General features: G+C 41.5%; 5 non-coding genes across 5 annotated transcripts; 1 reads left to right on the top strand and 4 right to left on the bottom strand.

Annotated features, from left to right (window-relative positions):
- Positions 1-4,713: 4,713 nt before the first annotated feature.
- On the bottom strand, positions 4,714-4,786 carry trnar-ucg (transfer RNA arginine (anticodon UCG)). The gene has a single exon. It is a non-coding gene; the product is annotated as a tRNA-Arg (tRNA).
- A 4,658-nt stretch (positions 4,787-9,444) lies between these two features.
- Positions 9,445-9,517, bottom strand: trnar-ucu (transfer RNA arginine (anticodon UCU)). The gene has a single exon. It is a non-coding gene; the product is annotated as a tRNA-Arg (tRNA).
- A 2,452-nt stretch (positions 9,518-11,969) lies between these two features.
- On the bottom strand, positions 11,970-12,042 carry trnar-acg (transfer RNA arginine (anticodon ACG)). The gene has a single exon. It is a non-coding gene; the product is annotated as a tRNA-Arg (tRNA).
- A 1,163-nt stretch (positions 12,043-13,205) lies between these two features.
- trnat-ggu (transfer RNA threonine (anticodon GGU)) lies at positions 13,206-13,279 on the bottom strand. Its single transcript has one exon. It is a non-coding gene; the product is annotated as a tRNA-Thr (tRNA).
- A 379-nt stretch (positions 13,280-13,658) lies between these two features.
- trnat-ggu (transfer RNA threonine (anticodon GGU)) lies at positions 13,659-13,740 on the top strand. The gene has a single exon. It is a non-coding gene; the product is annotated as a tRNA-Thr (tRNA).
- Positions 13,741-14,562: the final 822 nt, after the last annotated feature.

Below are 14,562 nucleotides of genomic sequence, written 5' to 3'. Positions count from 1 at the left end.
TTATAGCAGACAATATGACATTATTTATAGTCCAATTAGAAATTTATTACCCTGTTTTTAACATAATAACAAATTAAAATTGATTAAAACTAAGTTTGGAACACCAGGGAACATAAAAAATGATTTTTAGGAAAACCATGAGGTTCTCTGTGTCCGATGCCTGAAAGGGGAGAAAGCTAGAATCCTTTGATTTTTCAAAATTTGAAAATAAACATTATATAACAACAGCTTTCATTCCTAGGAGTGAAAAACAACCATTTTTGAAGACATATTAGTTTCTAAAACACTACAATAAAGTTAAAAACATCCATTTTATATCACATTATTTTTTGTGAAATAATTAAATTGGCTTATTTCTCTCGCATTAAATTGGCTACAAATGCAAGAATTCAACCAGATATTCTTGTAAAATGTATAGTGTTGCATTGCAGTTAGTTAATGTAGTTAGTCCATAGTCAGCAATCTAAACTTTATTGTTAAGCTTTAATGATTGATGTTGTACCAGTAACCTTTAGAAATACTATAGTACTTCACAAATGCTTTGTGTGTTTGGAAATCTTTTGAGTAAAAGCCTTATAAAAATAGGTTTAGTTTTTACAGGATATCACAAAGAAGTAGGATGGTATAATTCTTATAATTGCTTAGTGATTGTATTTGGAAGATTATGCACTAAACAGACTTCAGGGATGCCAGTGGATCATTGTGCTATTTGGAATTATTCCAAAAATCAAGTGACCTATTTGCTGAAGTATTTTTAGTATTATTTATTTAGTATTAATAAAGAATAGATTTATTAAAGTCATGCGATGTGCAAGCGGGATATGTAAAATAATTGAAAATAAAGTTTTTTATTATTGTTATAGAGAAACATGATCAGATTTTCCCTGGTTCAGAAAAAAGACGGTTAAAATCTGTAATCTTTCCACTTGTATGTCATCAGACATTAACGAGTACAACCCCCCTCTCTGCCGGAGTGCTGGCTGTGACGAATTAAACCAATTTCACAGGTATTTTCAAAGTAGGAAGTACAGTGTTAACTAGTAGATGGCCTCCTCAATGAAATCGCTTCAACATGCTAATGCGTTGGTGTAACAGTCCGGGCGTGGCAAGCTTCCAATGTCAACTCGACTCGATTGGAAGACAATGAACGTATTTTAGCCCTAAATGAATTAATAGCAAACATGGTTTACATAAAAGACATTTTTCCAAGAAAGTTCATAATAATACGATCTATAGTTGAAATCTGAGCCTAAATATAAAGAAAAAACCATTTTCAGAGAGCAATCACGCTGTGTTTATGTAGAAAAAGCGATTAGGTTTATGAGCAATCTAATTACCTATTCGCTTAAAACGCTATATAAAATAAAGTTTATTTAAAGATGAATGATAAGTGTCGCAGTTTAAATAATTTTCATAGTAGGGCTAGGATAGATTCCAAGTGCATTTTTGCAATTTACGTTGCATTGTCCAATGTGATGTTGTAATACAGTTTAGAATACAGTAAGTCTAAACTGTATCAGCTTTATTTATGGGTTGCAATTTAGAAAAAGTCAAAAACCGCACTCAAAATGCAATTTAGAGCTTTCTGGCAAGAGGAGACACCCAAATTATAATGTAACATGCCACTGTTTGTGCATGAACAAAGTTATACTGCAATTTTCCTTAGATACGCGATTAAAAAAAATATTTTTTTTGAATCCCCGGCCGAACACATTCCATAAGAATCAGCGCTTTTATACAGTATATCGCCTTTAAACACATATATTTAAACACGCGTTTACGATTTAAATCAAAACGCAATTCAAATCAATATAAATGTTTATTTTGTAACGCATAGGTGACTATTCATTGTTATTAAAAAGACGTAAATTCGATCATGTTGTGATATTTAGAAATATAAATTTGTTTTGATGCGAGTGAGGTTTTATTTAATCTCTGACCAAGGGAAATGTTTCATTTTTTCAAAGAAATGTTTGTTAAAAATTAAAGTCATAGTTCCATGAGATTCAACCACAGACCATGTGACATAGGAGTCAGGAACCTAACCCACAGCACCACCAGCGCAGACACATGCTGAGGGCTGAAAAAGCACTACAGAAACATTATCGACTATAAAATAATGTAATTAGGCACAGAAGAAGTTTACAGCACAGTACAATAATAAATGCTGACCATGACTTTAGAAGCATAAATTACCTTACACTCAATTTAAACACAAGCTGTCTTTAGCCCTCTAAGCTGGTTCATACAGAAATGTAGAGAACCAGGCTCAGAAAAACACAGCTTCATTAGCGAATACATATGCAGAACAACTAGAGAAGATGTTTTACAGAGGATGGATTTTTAGAAACATCCCATCAGTGACATCACTGAAGTCAACTCCTAGGTAACTGTCGTGTGGATAGTTTCACAAGAATCAGACAAAGGTTTAAGCATCGCTTATTTTAGATAAAACTGCAAAAAAACAACAACAACCCATAATGTACTTCTTTGCGGCTCTGTTTGCCCAAATCATATATTCACAACGTGAAATTAGAAAATAATATTACGTAACCAAAAACCGCAATATGGAAACAGAACCTGTGTAATTGTTGACAGATGATGTACTTGTAACATTTTTACAAGACGAACTACAACATTTAAAAAATGACTTGTATGTACTTGATATCTCTAATCAATCCACTGCACTGCATTAAAACAAAACGAAAACTAAAACGCCCTGGGCATACCGTTTCGCGCTTCTTATCAGTTGCTCAAAAGCAATTTGACCGTATGAAATGCATAATATAAACCTAGAAACATATACGTGAGGAGTATTTACGTAGTATCGGTGTCAAGACATACCTCTCAAATACTGTAAATCAAGTTAAAAATATCTCAAGACCGATTCTGGTCATAATGAAACCATGTTTCGTGTATGTTTTCTTTAAAGTACCGAGACCAGCCATATACTGTATGTTTATGTTCCAAAATTAATATCGTTTATGGCCTTCACACGTGTTCCAGTATGCTCCTATTCTTTTTATGCTCAGGCACTAAGATTTCCCTTCAGTGGTAAAATTCCATATAAATATTCAATACTTAAACGGGCACAGTTAAGACATTAAATATACATATACATATACATATACAAACTGTATACAGTAAAGTTTGCATACGGTAATATGTTTATGTTCCTAAATCAACCTCTTTTATGAGCATGTGAAAGGCATGGTGAATCGATTCTCAAAAATTACTGTACTTTGCATGATTGGAAAAAAATGCGTGATTGCGAAATGCTGTGGTGTTACTTTTACAAAGACGGGCAATGAAAAAAATAATGTGGACCAGGGCAATACTTTGAGTTTACAGCTTGTCCAAGTTCATTTATTATTAATACTATTAGTAATATCTTCATTAAAGACTTTGATGGCTACAGCTCAAACATGAGAAGTTGAGCTTTATTAGCTCCACCTTGCGGAAATTCCGGATACTATTATTTTGCTAGCGGTATTTACCGGTAACTCGCGGTATTTACCGGTAACTTGTGGTAGACTGCGTACAGCGTACGCCCGCGCATTTTGAATGGCTGCATCTGTAGCAATCATATTGTAGCAGACACTCAATTGCCTGTTTCACAAATGATCATATTTTACTAGAGATTCTGTTTGGGATACGGATGTGCATTCTGACAGCAATCTCTTACAAAAAATGATTTTACCTTATCGCGGCTTTGCTCCTCTTGCCTCTTTGGACAATATCTCCATCTTGTGGTCGTTGTTGGTAATGTCTAGACAATATCTCCATCTTGTGGTCGTTGTTGGTAATGTCTTCTTATAGATAGATACTTTATTGATCCCGTGAGGGAAATTGCAGTGCAACAGCAGCTTAACACACACAACACAGCCACAGTGTAACAATTATATAATAATAGTACAATACTGTATATATACTGTATATATATATATGAAACAGAAATAGAAACAGAAACAGGAATCGCTTACTACCTGGAGAATCTCTGTAGGAATATCTAGCATTTATCAATGGGAATAAAAGCTGCTTTAATACAGTGCATGTTCAAACTCAAACCCTCAGCTGCTGTTCTTGTTTGTTTTGGGACAAATTGCAACTGAGCATCGCATGAGCCGTTACGTACCCTTATCTGTTAGGGAATTTCAAGGGAGGAGTTAGGTCAGAATGGGTAGGCTGCAAAACAACAAGTAAAGATTTATTCCGAGATGAAACGTTGTGGCGGTTTTCTTATCTTTTCAACATGGACTAAACTTTTACGTGTTCCTTATATGCTATATATGTATATATTAGCACCAATGTCGTTCTTAAAAACTAACATGAAATTGTCAGGGACATTCACCTATATACAAAGACGAGACAGACAAAGTAATAATTCTATATTAACGTGGCCTACATATTGACGCAATGATCGAACTAAGTGACGTGTTCTGATTCAGATCCCCTGCAGTTCATGCCAATTAGAACAATAGCAATGCTGAGTCCTCCCCACCCTACTGAGCACAAATTCAGCTGCTCTCCAGTTCTGTTCTGCATGTTTTTTCATTGCAATTGAGCTCGGAGCTGGAGATGATCTCCATACAGTTCTGTGTTAACTAGCCCGCACTTGCGTGCTAATTTACGGGTTGTGGCAGATGCTTTTCTATAGTTCATATACATGACGGCAACCTGTTACCGAGGAACCTGAGAGGTTTAAAAGCCTCACGAACCAGGCAGGACTCGAACCTACAATCTTCTGATCCGAAGTCAGACGCGTAATCCATTACGCCACTGGCCCATAGAACATGTGTTTGCATTCCACCACAGAGAGCTCTACACTGCTACCAGTAGTACACTTCCCCATCTAAATTTTCACAGCAAGAAACTTGTGTTTCCTACTATTTTTATCAGGTTTAAAATATCATCTCCTTAAAACAGAAAAAGTGTTGGTGTGTCGTGCTGAAATTCTGATTGATTTTGAATTCAAAGAAAAAAGGTTTTCTTCCAAAACACCGTGAAATTGTCACATCTTGCAGACAATAGGTGTATTCCATGTTGAAAAGAGAAGAAAGAAAACCATGGAGCCTTTTACAGGTGTGAGGCTTCTTCAGGTGTGAGAAGACCTCACGGCCGAAACGCTGTGTTTCCGTTCTTCTCTTTTCAGCATGCAATAAACCTATTACTTGTTCCTTTGCAGCCGAGGCATGCTGACGTAGCTACCCAGCTGAACATCTTGCAGACTCTACAGTACTTCTCTCCTGTAGAAGTAAAGCAGGGCTTGCTGGGTGAGCTTTTGCTCCGGTAAATTAGGTCACGTGTCATGTTAAATCACTTCTTCTAAACACAACATTTGCTGGTGCTAGCTTTCCCCATGAAAAGAGACATTTCCCTTACAGTACATGACATATCGTTTTTATTCTATCAATAAGTATAGAAATAAAACAAAAGAAAAAATGTTGTCGCCAAAGAATGCACAGCTCTGTCGCCTTGGGGAGGTGTCAAGGGCATTGAGCTCCTTGGACATGAGAAGTGCCCGATAAATGCCATTTCTCATCATTTCTCTTGGCGTCAGTTCTGCTATTAAATGGGACGGAGGCAACGGGCTCAGAGAGCAGATTAAGTGCACACCGAACGCAGATGTGTCCAAGTGTCTGTAAAAGCACGGTGCTCTGCTGGCGCTGTTCCCTAGTGGCTTAAAGTGCCTGCCTAGTAAGCAGGCGATCCTGGGTCTGAATACCAGCGGTGCCTCTCTCCGTGTCTTGTTGTGCCGCATATCTCATTTCAGACAAACATGTACAGCTTGGTTCAGTTTAATGCAAGAATTCATTTCCTTTCTGGAATAACTTGTTTTTGAAGAAATCCATACAGCTTGTGAAAGATGAAATCCATTTCTTGGTTGTCAGTGGAAAAAGATTGCCGGCTGCAAGAAGTGCAAGTGATTGTTTTCTTTGACCATAAACCTGCAAATGTAGGGCGCACAAAAGACTGTCAGACTCTGTGGTGCTGAAAAGTTGGTGGTTCAAGCCCCTCCAGTATGCGTGTCTCAGTTTTTCCAATGTAAACATCATCACCATTGCTAAAGAAGATGGCGCAGAAGGCTCCACAGCCGAAACGTTGTGCTTCTTTTCTTCTCTTTTCAGCATGGAGTAAACCTTTGCTTTATCCTTTGCAGCCTAAGCATGCTGACGCAGCTACCTTTCTCTTAACACGCCTCAATCATTATTCACTAAAACGATCAGCAGAATAAGTCGCCTTTGTGGTGATGTCACTCCTCTGCTTCACAAATGTCCTTAGTGACGGGCCATTTCTTTCTGCCATTTTTCCGGAGCGGTTATTGATTGCTCCATCATTTCCCTCTTACTTTCCATCACTAGATTGAAAAAAAAAACAGAAACAGGCTGACAGGACGACAATCAAATTGCAAAAACTCATCAAAGCACTCGATAGAGTATTTGAATCCACAAGTAGCTACGAGCAACTTTGTCCTGGCTTGCATGAAAGTCGGAAAATGTCAAAAAGAAAAAGATGGTGGCTTTTTCATATTCGTTCTTTTATTTTTAGTTCGTTGCTTCTTCTGTCCATTGTCCTCCTGCCTGGCTCTTAACCTGTGACTGTTTGAACGCACACAGTAGACTTTCATGCAGGGGATTTGTCCTGAGCCTCTGTGAAAGACCCACCCACCCCCATAAATAACTGCTCTAGAAACACATGAATGCAAAACTAAACCACAGCTTAAAGAGGAGCTTGTCATGACCGCCAGGCAGTTAAGACCAACTCTTAAGCAATCTAAACAGCACCAGCAGCGGGTGATTATTAACAAACGCCGCCGCACGAGTTTACCCACCTGCACACACTCCACCGTGCGGTACGCAGTGCTATTTTTACCATCTTTATCTGCTTCCCGCTGGTATTGAGTCTACTCCTTGAGAGCTCTACCTGGCGTTTTTTCCATTACCTCGTTTATTCTGGATATTGGACTCCCCTTCTGCCTTTTCGACTTTGGACCTCGCCTCTCACCTCGGACTGTTTGCCACCAGTGTTCTCCCTGGATTACGACTTACCTTACGCCTCTTGACCAAGAAACAAAGCAAAGCAGAGCAAAACAAAACAAAATGAACAAACGAAAACCCTCACGTCCCGCACTTGCATATAACGCCGTTACGTGCCCGAGCGGTATTTTACGTCATCCTAGCACTGCACCCCGGGGCGTACGGTATATGGGAACGAGCACACGGCACGAATCGTCTCGAATCTCGAATCACTCCCTACAGCTGTAAGGCACCTTGAAGCATGCACCCCCAACATTCTTCTTTGCGCATCTGTGAAAGGTAAACTCTTGAGCAAACTCTGAACCAGCTCTAAGGAAACTAATCCGATTAGACGTTACTTTGACTCATCTTTTAAGGGACCCTTGTTAATTGGAGAAATCAATGATTTCGAATGAATTCTGTATGCGTTAAAAGACAGCTATACACAGAAAACATGCAGGACACTTCTCATGATGTTTCCCGAGCCGAAACACAGTGCGTTTTTCCAAGCCATCTGACAAAGCCCGCCCACTGAAAACTGCAGCAAATCGTGTAAAGACGTTCAACTTTGTAACTACTGCACGCACAGGAAGCAGAATAAATTCCTCTTTTCAAACTGTCAAAGGTTTACTTTGCGAACACTGCAGGACATCGCACAATCTCTTTTGAACGGGGACAAACGATTTCTTATGGGGCACAGTAAGTACAGACGTTTAAAAAGCTCCACTCATGCCGACGATGCAGCATGAAGAAGCGCAACCTAACGTTTGCATTCCTAGCAAATTCCTTTTATTTTTTGATAAATAAAGACAGTCTTGTTTAACAAACAACACACACAACATTTTACATTGTCAATTCAATTCAAATCAATGTATTTCTATATAGCGCCTTTCACAACAAGGTTGTCCCAAGGCACTTAACAATGCAAGTTGTTAAGAGCCTTGTGTCTAATATGCCGCCTAGGTAACGTGCTGTCTCTTTGAGGCAAATGTTTAAATCCTCTGAGTTAAGTGCTGAAGTTATAGTAGTCCTATCAGTATTGTTGCCTCCGATCAACAGATCCTCAGTTTTCTCAGAGTTGAGTAACAAAAAGTTTTCACACATCCAAGTATTTCCTTCCTTAATGCATTTAACTAAACTGATAATAGAAGAGTTGTCGTTTGGTGTAAACAAAATGTTTATTTGAGTGTCATCAGCATATGAATGAAAGTTCATATTATTTTTTCATATTATCCTACCTATCAGCAGCATGTAGAGAGAGAGAGCAATATTGGTCCCAGCACTGATCTTCTGGTACCCCAAATTGAACTGGTGACATTGATGAAGCAGTACAATTATTAGATATTTGAACATAATGAAAACGATGAGTAAAATGTGAAGTAAACCACTGAAGGACGGTTCCAGATAAGCCAACCTCAAACTCAAGCCTGTGTAACAAAACAGAGAGGTCAACCGTGTCAAAGGCAGCTCTAAGATCTAAAAGCACAAGCACTGTTGCATTCCCCGCATCAGTAGCTAAGAGAATATCATTTACGACTCTTGTTAATGCAGTTTCAGAAACCAGACTGAAATTTCTCAAGTATATTATTTGAATCCAGATACGATTGACGTTGGGCAACAACTATTCTCCCAAGACTTTTAGATTGAAATGGGACCTTTGAGACAGGCCTGTAGTTGTTAAGAACTTGTGGATCCAAATTTGACTTCTTAAGGAGCGGTCTAACAACCGCTACCTTAAATTGATCAGGTACAACGCCTGACGCAAGCGATGCATTCATCATACTAATTATAGGTCCTGCCAGTCCTTCGAGGGAATCTTTGACTAGCTGAGTGGGGATGGGATCTAGCGAACAGGTGGTTGACTTTGTCTTACGTCTGTGTTCATGAGTCCACCATAAGAAAAATCTGAACAGGAGTGGTGATCATGCGAGGTCACCATGGAGGAAACCACTGCTCTCCCCCCAAAAAAAACCACCACTGCCCCTCTCAAGTTTGCTAAAGACCACATGGATGTTCCACAGCAACTCCTGGAACAATGTTCTGTGGACAGACGTGACAAAAGTTGAACTTGTTGGTAAATGTGCACAGCGTTATGTTTGGAGATAACAAAACACTGCATACCAACTCCAAAACCTCATCCCACCTGGGAAGCATGGCGGAGGCTGTTTTGTTAAAACAGCAATGTCAAATGTTGGGCGTGTGTTGTTTGTTAAATCAGACTCTCTTTATTGATTATTATGACTTAGATAAAGATAAGATCACATGTTAGGAGCCATTCATGCAGAAATCCACATCATTCCGAAGGGCTGTTTACAAAAGTTTTTCTCCCAACTGTATGTGAGAAAAAAGCAGAGACGCTCACTGAGTAAGGTGGGGTTGCAGCTTTGCAAATCACAAGGACATTTGTACGCTCAAAATGGGACAGGAGCACCCCAGATGGGACTCGAACCCACAATCCCTGGCTTAGAAGGCCAGTGCCTTATCCATTAGGCCACTGGGACACACTGGGTTGGGTCGATCACGCTGATGAAGAGCCAGTTTTTTTTTTTCCTTTGCTTTTTCAAAGGGATCCCCAAAATTAGGAAAGTTAGGCAGCAGAAGGTTTACTGTGACCTGAGAAGGACCGGCATCCAATCACGGTGGTGCACACACACACGCTCTCACTCATCTGAGCTACACGGCTACCAAGATGATCTCAGGTGCGCCGAGCTGGTACGGAACATATTGAACTGATTGACGGCGAATTGTTTCTCAGACAGGCTTTTCACCTCTGAGCTCCCTGACTGACAGTAATCCGCTAGGTAGTGAAACAGTCAGCTGCTTCTAAGCCTTAAACAGCTGCATCTCGGCGCTTCCACAGAGAGATGATTTGAAAGCCAAACATCGCCCATTGGGAACACCTTACTATCACTAGTTTAAGAGACTCTTAAGGTCTTGCAGAGGTGCCTGTCTAATAGCATGTGCTTTGCAAGCTATAGGTGTTTGGACTAAGGCAGAATGCCTGTTAACAAAATGTTTTTCTAAAGGGGCCTCGCACTCTTTTCCAAGCAATGGTCACCATCCCCACCGAGTGTCACAATGTAGTCATGTCCTAGGACATCACCTGTTAGTCTCCATTTGTCTGCCACCAACACTTTAGGTTACGGGGTCACAACCGCACCCCAGAGACCAGAGGAGCCGTTGGCGTTCTGGCGGCGCAGATTGGGCTGAAGGTGGGGCGCTTGAATCTTGCTGTTGGAGGCCGTCTGAAACTGACCCAAGCCTTTCCCTTGAATTAAATGTAAATAAGAAATGAACCCCAGATGCACATGGAATCAATCACGTGTTTCCTTTGAGCCGTTTCAGAGACTGCTCCAGAGTTTACCTTGCACAGATGCGCAAAGATTAATGATGGGGGTGCACGCTTCCAGGCGTCTTACTACTGTAGGGAGTGATTGAGACAATTCGTAGCTTGTGCTCATTTCCCTCTATTCCCCGTGTTACAGTGGTAGGATGACGTAAATTCCTGCTTCGACACGTAACGGGACTATAATCAAGTGCAGGAGCTGAGGGCTTTAGTTTTGTTTCGTTTTCCATGGCGTTCGTAAGCGCGCAAATCAAAGGCAATTCCTGCGTCTAACACGAATGTAAATGCTTTTGAAAGTGCAGTGTGGTGCAGCTTGTAAAATCCTTGTCCACATTTTTGGTTTGTTGATGTTTTTTTCTGTCTGCCAAAGTTGCGTTTTGACATCCGGACTGGGGGACTTTATCATTTGAACGTGAAGCCAGCCTTAAACCCTCTGAGGCGTGTCTGTCTGCCGGCACGAATCTTGTGAAAGGTATTTTTTTTTAACGGAGAGCAACTTTAAAAAGGTTTCCGCAGCCACCTCGCAGTCCGTGTTTGATTATAGGAGGAATACGGCGGCGGCGAGTTCGCATTTGTCGTGCTCGAGTGGTTAAGGCGATGGGCTTGAAATGCGTTGGGGCTTCCCCGCGCAGGTTCGAAACCTGCCGACTCCGGCGTCTGCCGCACGTCGCCTTGTGCCTGCACGGCAGAGGCGAAGTGCTGCTTCTCCTTTCCTGGTACTATAACAACGCGAAATCGCTTGGACCCGCTGCCATTGAAATCAATTCTTCAGATAACCACACATTTTGCGTTCGCACCTCTGGTGCTCTACTTATACCTTTGAAAACCTAATGAATAAAGCTGAAAGAACCGACACGATATGTAGGTGCTGGTAAAGCACGCAGTAAAGAACTGTTAACAGCAAGGGTTTCAGTGGGTTAACTGAGGAGAAGGCGTGATCGCTAATTGTTGACTTTTTATTTGGTGTTAGAAACACTCTTACTGTGCATGACGTGCAACAAATGTAGCCACAGAAATTGCATCACGCTTTCATGTATGCTATTGCAGACACCAACGTTGCCTAGATAGAAAACCGAAATAGCCGTGGGTTTGCTTGCTGGTCTGAAGGATCTCTCTTCGAATCTCTATCATTTGTCAATGGAAGTAAAAGGCGCTGCAATCTCATACGTTCAGAATCAAACCCGCAGCTGTTGTTCGACTTTATTTCTTGACTAATTACAACTGAGTGTCGCATGAGCAGTTACATAAACTTGTCTGGTATATTTGAACACAAATGCCGTTCTTCAATTAAAACTAACAGAACATTGTCAGGGACATTCAGTTCTATACAAACAAGAGACAGACAAGAGAATATTTCTACCGTTCACGTGGACTACGTGTTGACTTACTGATCGGAATAATTGAAAGGTTCGGGCTCATAGCCGATGCAGTGCGTGCTAATTAGAACAGCAACGCTGAGCTCTCAGCACCGTACTGAGCCCAGGTGTTTTTCTAAAGCTGTCAGGTGCAGTTCATTTACATGAAGGAAATCTCTTACCGGGTACGATTACAATGCAGTAAGTAGCACAGACTACTTAGGGAGTAGCCAGATGCGTTTAAAAACGACCCGAGCCAGGCAGGAGTCGAACCTGCAATCTCCTGATCCGTAGTCAGACGCGTTATCCATTGCGCCACTGGCCCCGGTGTGACACTGCAGGACTGTAACCCAGTGAGATCAGCACTGCAACTAGTAAAATATTACCCCCGGTCCATTCTTTACCAAAAGTGAGAAAGACCTGTTTTCTACATTTTGTCTGTTTTAAAACCATATCTCAAACCAAACCAAGAGTCTGTCTTTTGCACTGATATTCTGATTCATTTCGATTTCAAAGAAAAAAAAAACATTATCTTCCAAAGCATCATAAAATTGTCCCTTCTTCCAGACTCTACTTCTCTCTTGTAGTAGTACAGCAGACCTTTCCAGGTGAGCAGATCACAGAGTCCGAAATATGCTTCCTCCATCAAGAAAAGTACCTGAACATGACTCTGTCTTCATAAAAGCGCCCCTGTAATAAAGAAATTAAATCCGAAATCAAGAGGGCAGTTGCCTACTGAAGTTCAAGAAGTCATCAATTTTAACCTAGCAACACATTAAAGGCTGCATCTATACAAGTACGATTCTAGAAATGCTCACCAGATTACGTTTTAAGAAGGAACTGCGCCTCAGGTTCCGCCGAGATCTTAACTTGGATGGCAGGATTCAGAGTCCGGAGTGCGGACTGATGGCGCACGGAGGGTCCACATACTGTGGATCCCTCAGTGATCTTCCGCGTATTCAAACCGCCAGCATGTGACTCCCCTGTCCCCGTGACCTCATTGCTCTGCTCTCTCCTCTGTGCAGCTGAGCCCGACTCATGGTAAAGTGGAAAAAAGTATGCCCTCAACGTGGGATTTACTCTGGATCGAGGATAGATGTCACTTTTTTATCATTGAACAGGATGTATGTGATGTGGCGACTAGGTTCAATTTTGTATCCTCTTTAAAAGATTAAGGACTGGGGTGAGCGTGATTTACCACCCTTTCAGCTAAGAACCCGACATGCGGACCGTTTAAGCTGCATAGACTCGGTTGTTTAACTCGTCTCCGTTAGCAGGGTTAAGGTTAAAGAAAAAAAACATTGCTGACTTCTTTTTTTTTTTGCCAGCCGCCAGCGCTGATTAGCAAGGTTTGTATTTCATGTTTTGCAAGTTGCATCCATTTTAAGAAAAACAAGTCGCGTTAAAGACAGGAAATGAATACTTGCAAGTCTAGCCGTAGGCGGTTGTCTGTAAGGACCAGTTCTGTTTGAGAAAACAGAACAAAGAAGGCACCGCTGGGATTTGAACCCAGGATCTCTTATTTACCAGGCAGGCGCTTTAACCAACTAAGCCCCGGCGCCCCAGGAGCATTATCCTTTTGCAGCCACTTGGACACACCACTCAGACACATCTGCATTCGGTGTGTGCTCCGCCTGCTCGCTGAGCAAGTTGCAACCTTTACATACAATAGCAATATCAACACCAAGAGAAAGGGTGACAAATGGCTTTTATCTGGAACTTTTGATGTCCAAGGAGCTCAATTTGCTTTCTGTGTACAACAGGGCCACTGAACTCCACACTGGCCACTGAACCACAGCAGTGGCTTGCTGGCTTGACATCTCCTAAGGAAAATGTTGAAATTGCATGTGGAACAGGAAAATGACCCTCGAGTACGAGGGAAAAAAAAGAAAAAGATCATCTGGAGCGCGCCATCCCATGTCCGGACAGCCCAGTTTCATTGACAAGGTGGCTGAGTGGTTAAGGCGATGGACTGGTAATCCATTGTGCTCTGCAGACATGGGTTCGAGTCCCATTCTCATCGCTCTCCATGTCTTACACGTTTGCCGTTGGCCCTCCTGTTGTTTGCTCTGGTGCTAGAGCTGTACATTTTCTAGCGGTGGCTGAACATGGTATAGTGGGCCAACGTCGGTATCGAGCAGTGACAGTAACAGTACTTACTGCGCCCCATAAGAAATCATTTGTCCCTGTTCAAAAGAGATTGTGCGATGTCCTGCAGCGTTCGGAAAGCAAACCTTTGACAGTTTGAAAAGAGGAATTTATTCTGCTTCCCGTGCCTGCAGTAGTTACAAAGTTGAACGTCTTTACACGATCTGCTGCAGTTTTCAGTGGGTGGGCTTTGTCAAATGGCTTGAAAAAACGCACTGTGTTTCGGCTCGGGAAACATCATTCATGAGCAGTGTCCTGCATGTTTTCTGTGTATAGCTGTCTTTTAACGCATACAGAATTCATTCGAAATCATTGATTTCTCCAATTAACAATGGTCCCTTTTTGAACCTGCGAGAAGCATTCTTTCCATGTAACAGATTTACTCCGGGGAAAGGCAGCATGACATTGAGAGTAGCTCAAGCTTTCAGCACCCGTATCGGACTGCATGTATGCAGACACCGCTCAGAATCCCCTGTAAGATTCTCCTTCAATTCCGTTTTGCAGTGCTTTAGCTCTTTCAAAAGGCTTCGCTTTGCTAGTCACAGTCCAAGGCTCATGACAGCATTTGAAACCAATCCCCACTGCGTTGGCCAGGAAATGAACCATGGAAAGCAGCTATGGTCACCACTATACCACCAACGCATGCCCACAGGTGCCCTGCAGGACACCACCAGAGAATGCTCACGATTTCGGAAGC

The sequence above is a fragment of the Lepisosteus oculatus genome, unplaced genomic scaffold, assembly GCF_040954835.1.
Source record: "Lepisosteus oculatus isolate fLepOcu1 unplaced genomic scaffold, fLepOcu1.hap2 HAP2_SCAFFOLD_83, whole genome shotgun sequence".
In the NCBI taxonomy this organism is placed as follows: domain Eukaryota; kingdom Metazoa; phylum Chordata; class Actinopteri; order Semionotiformes; family Lepisosteidae; genus Lepisosteus; species Lepisosteus oculatus.
Note: the sequence above shows the minus strand (reverse complement) of the source record. Positions and strands in the feature narration are given on the sequence as shown.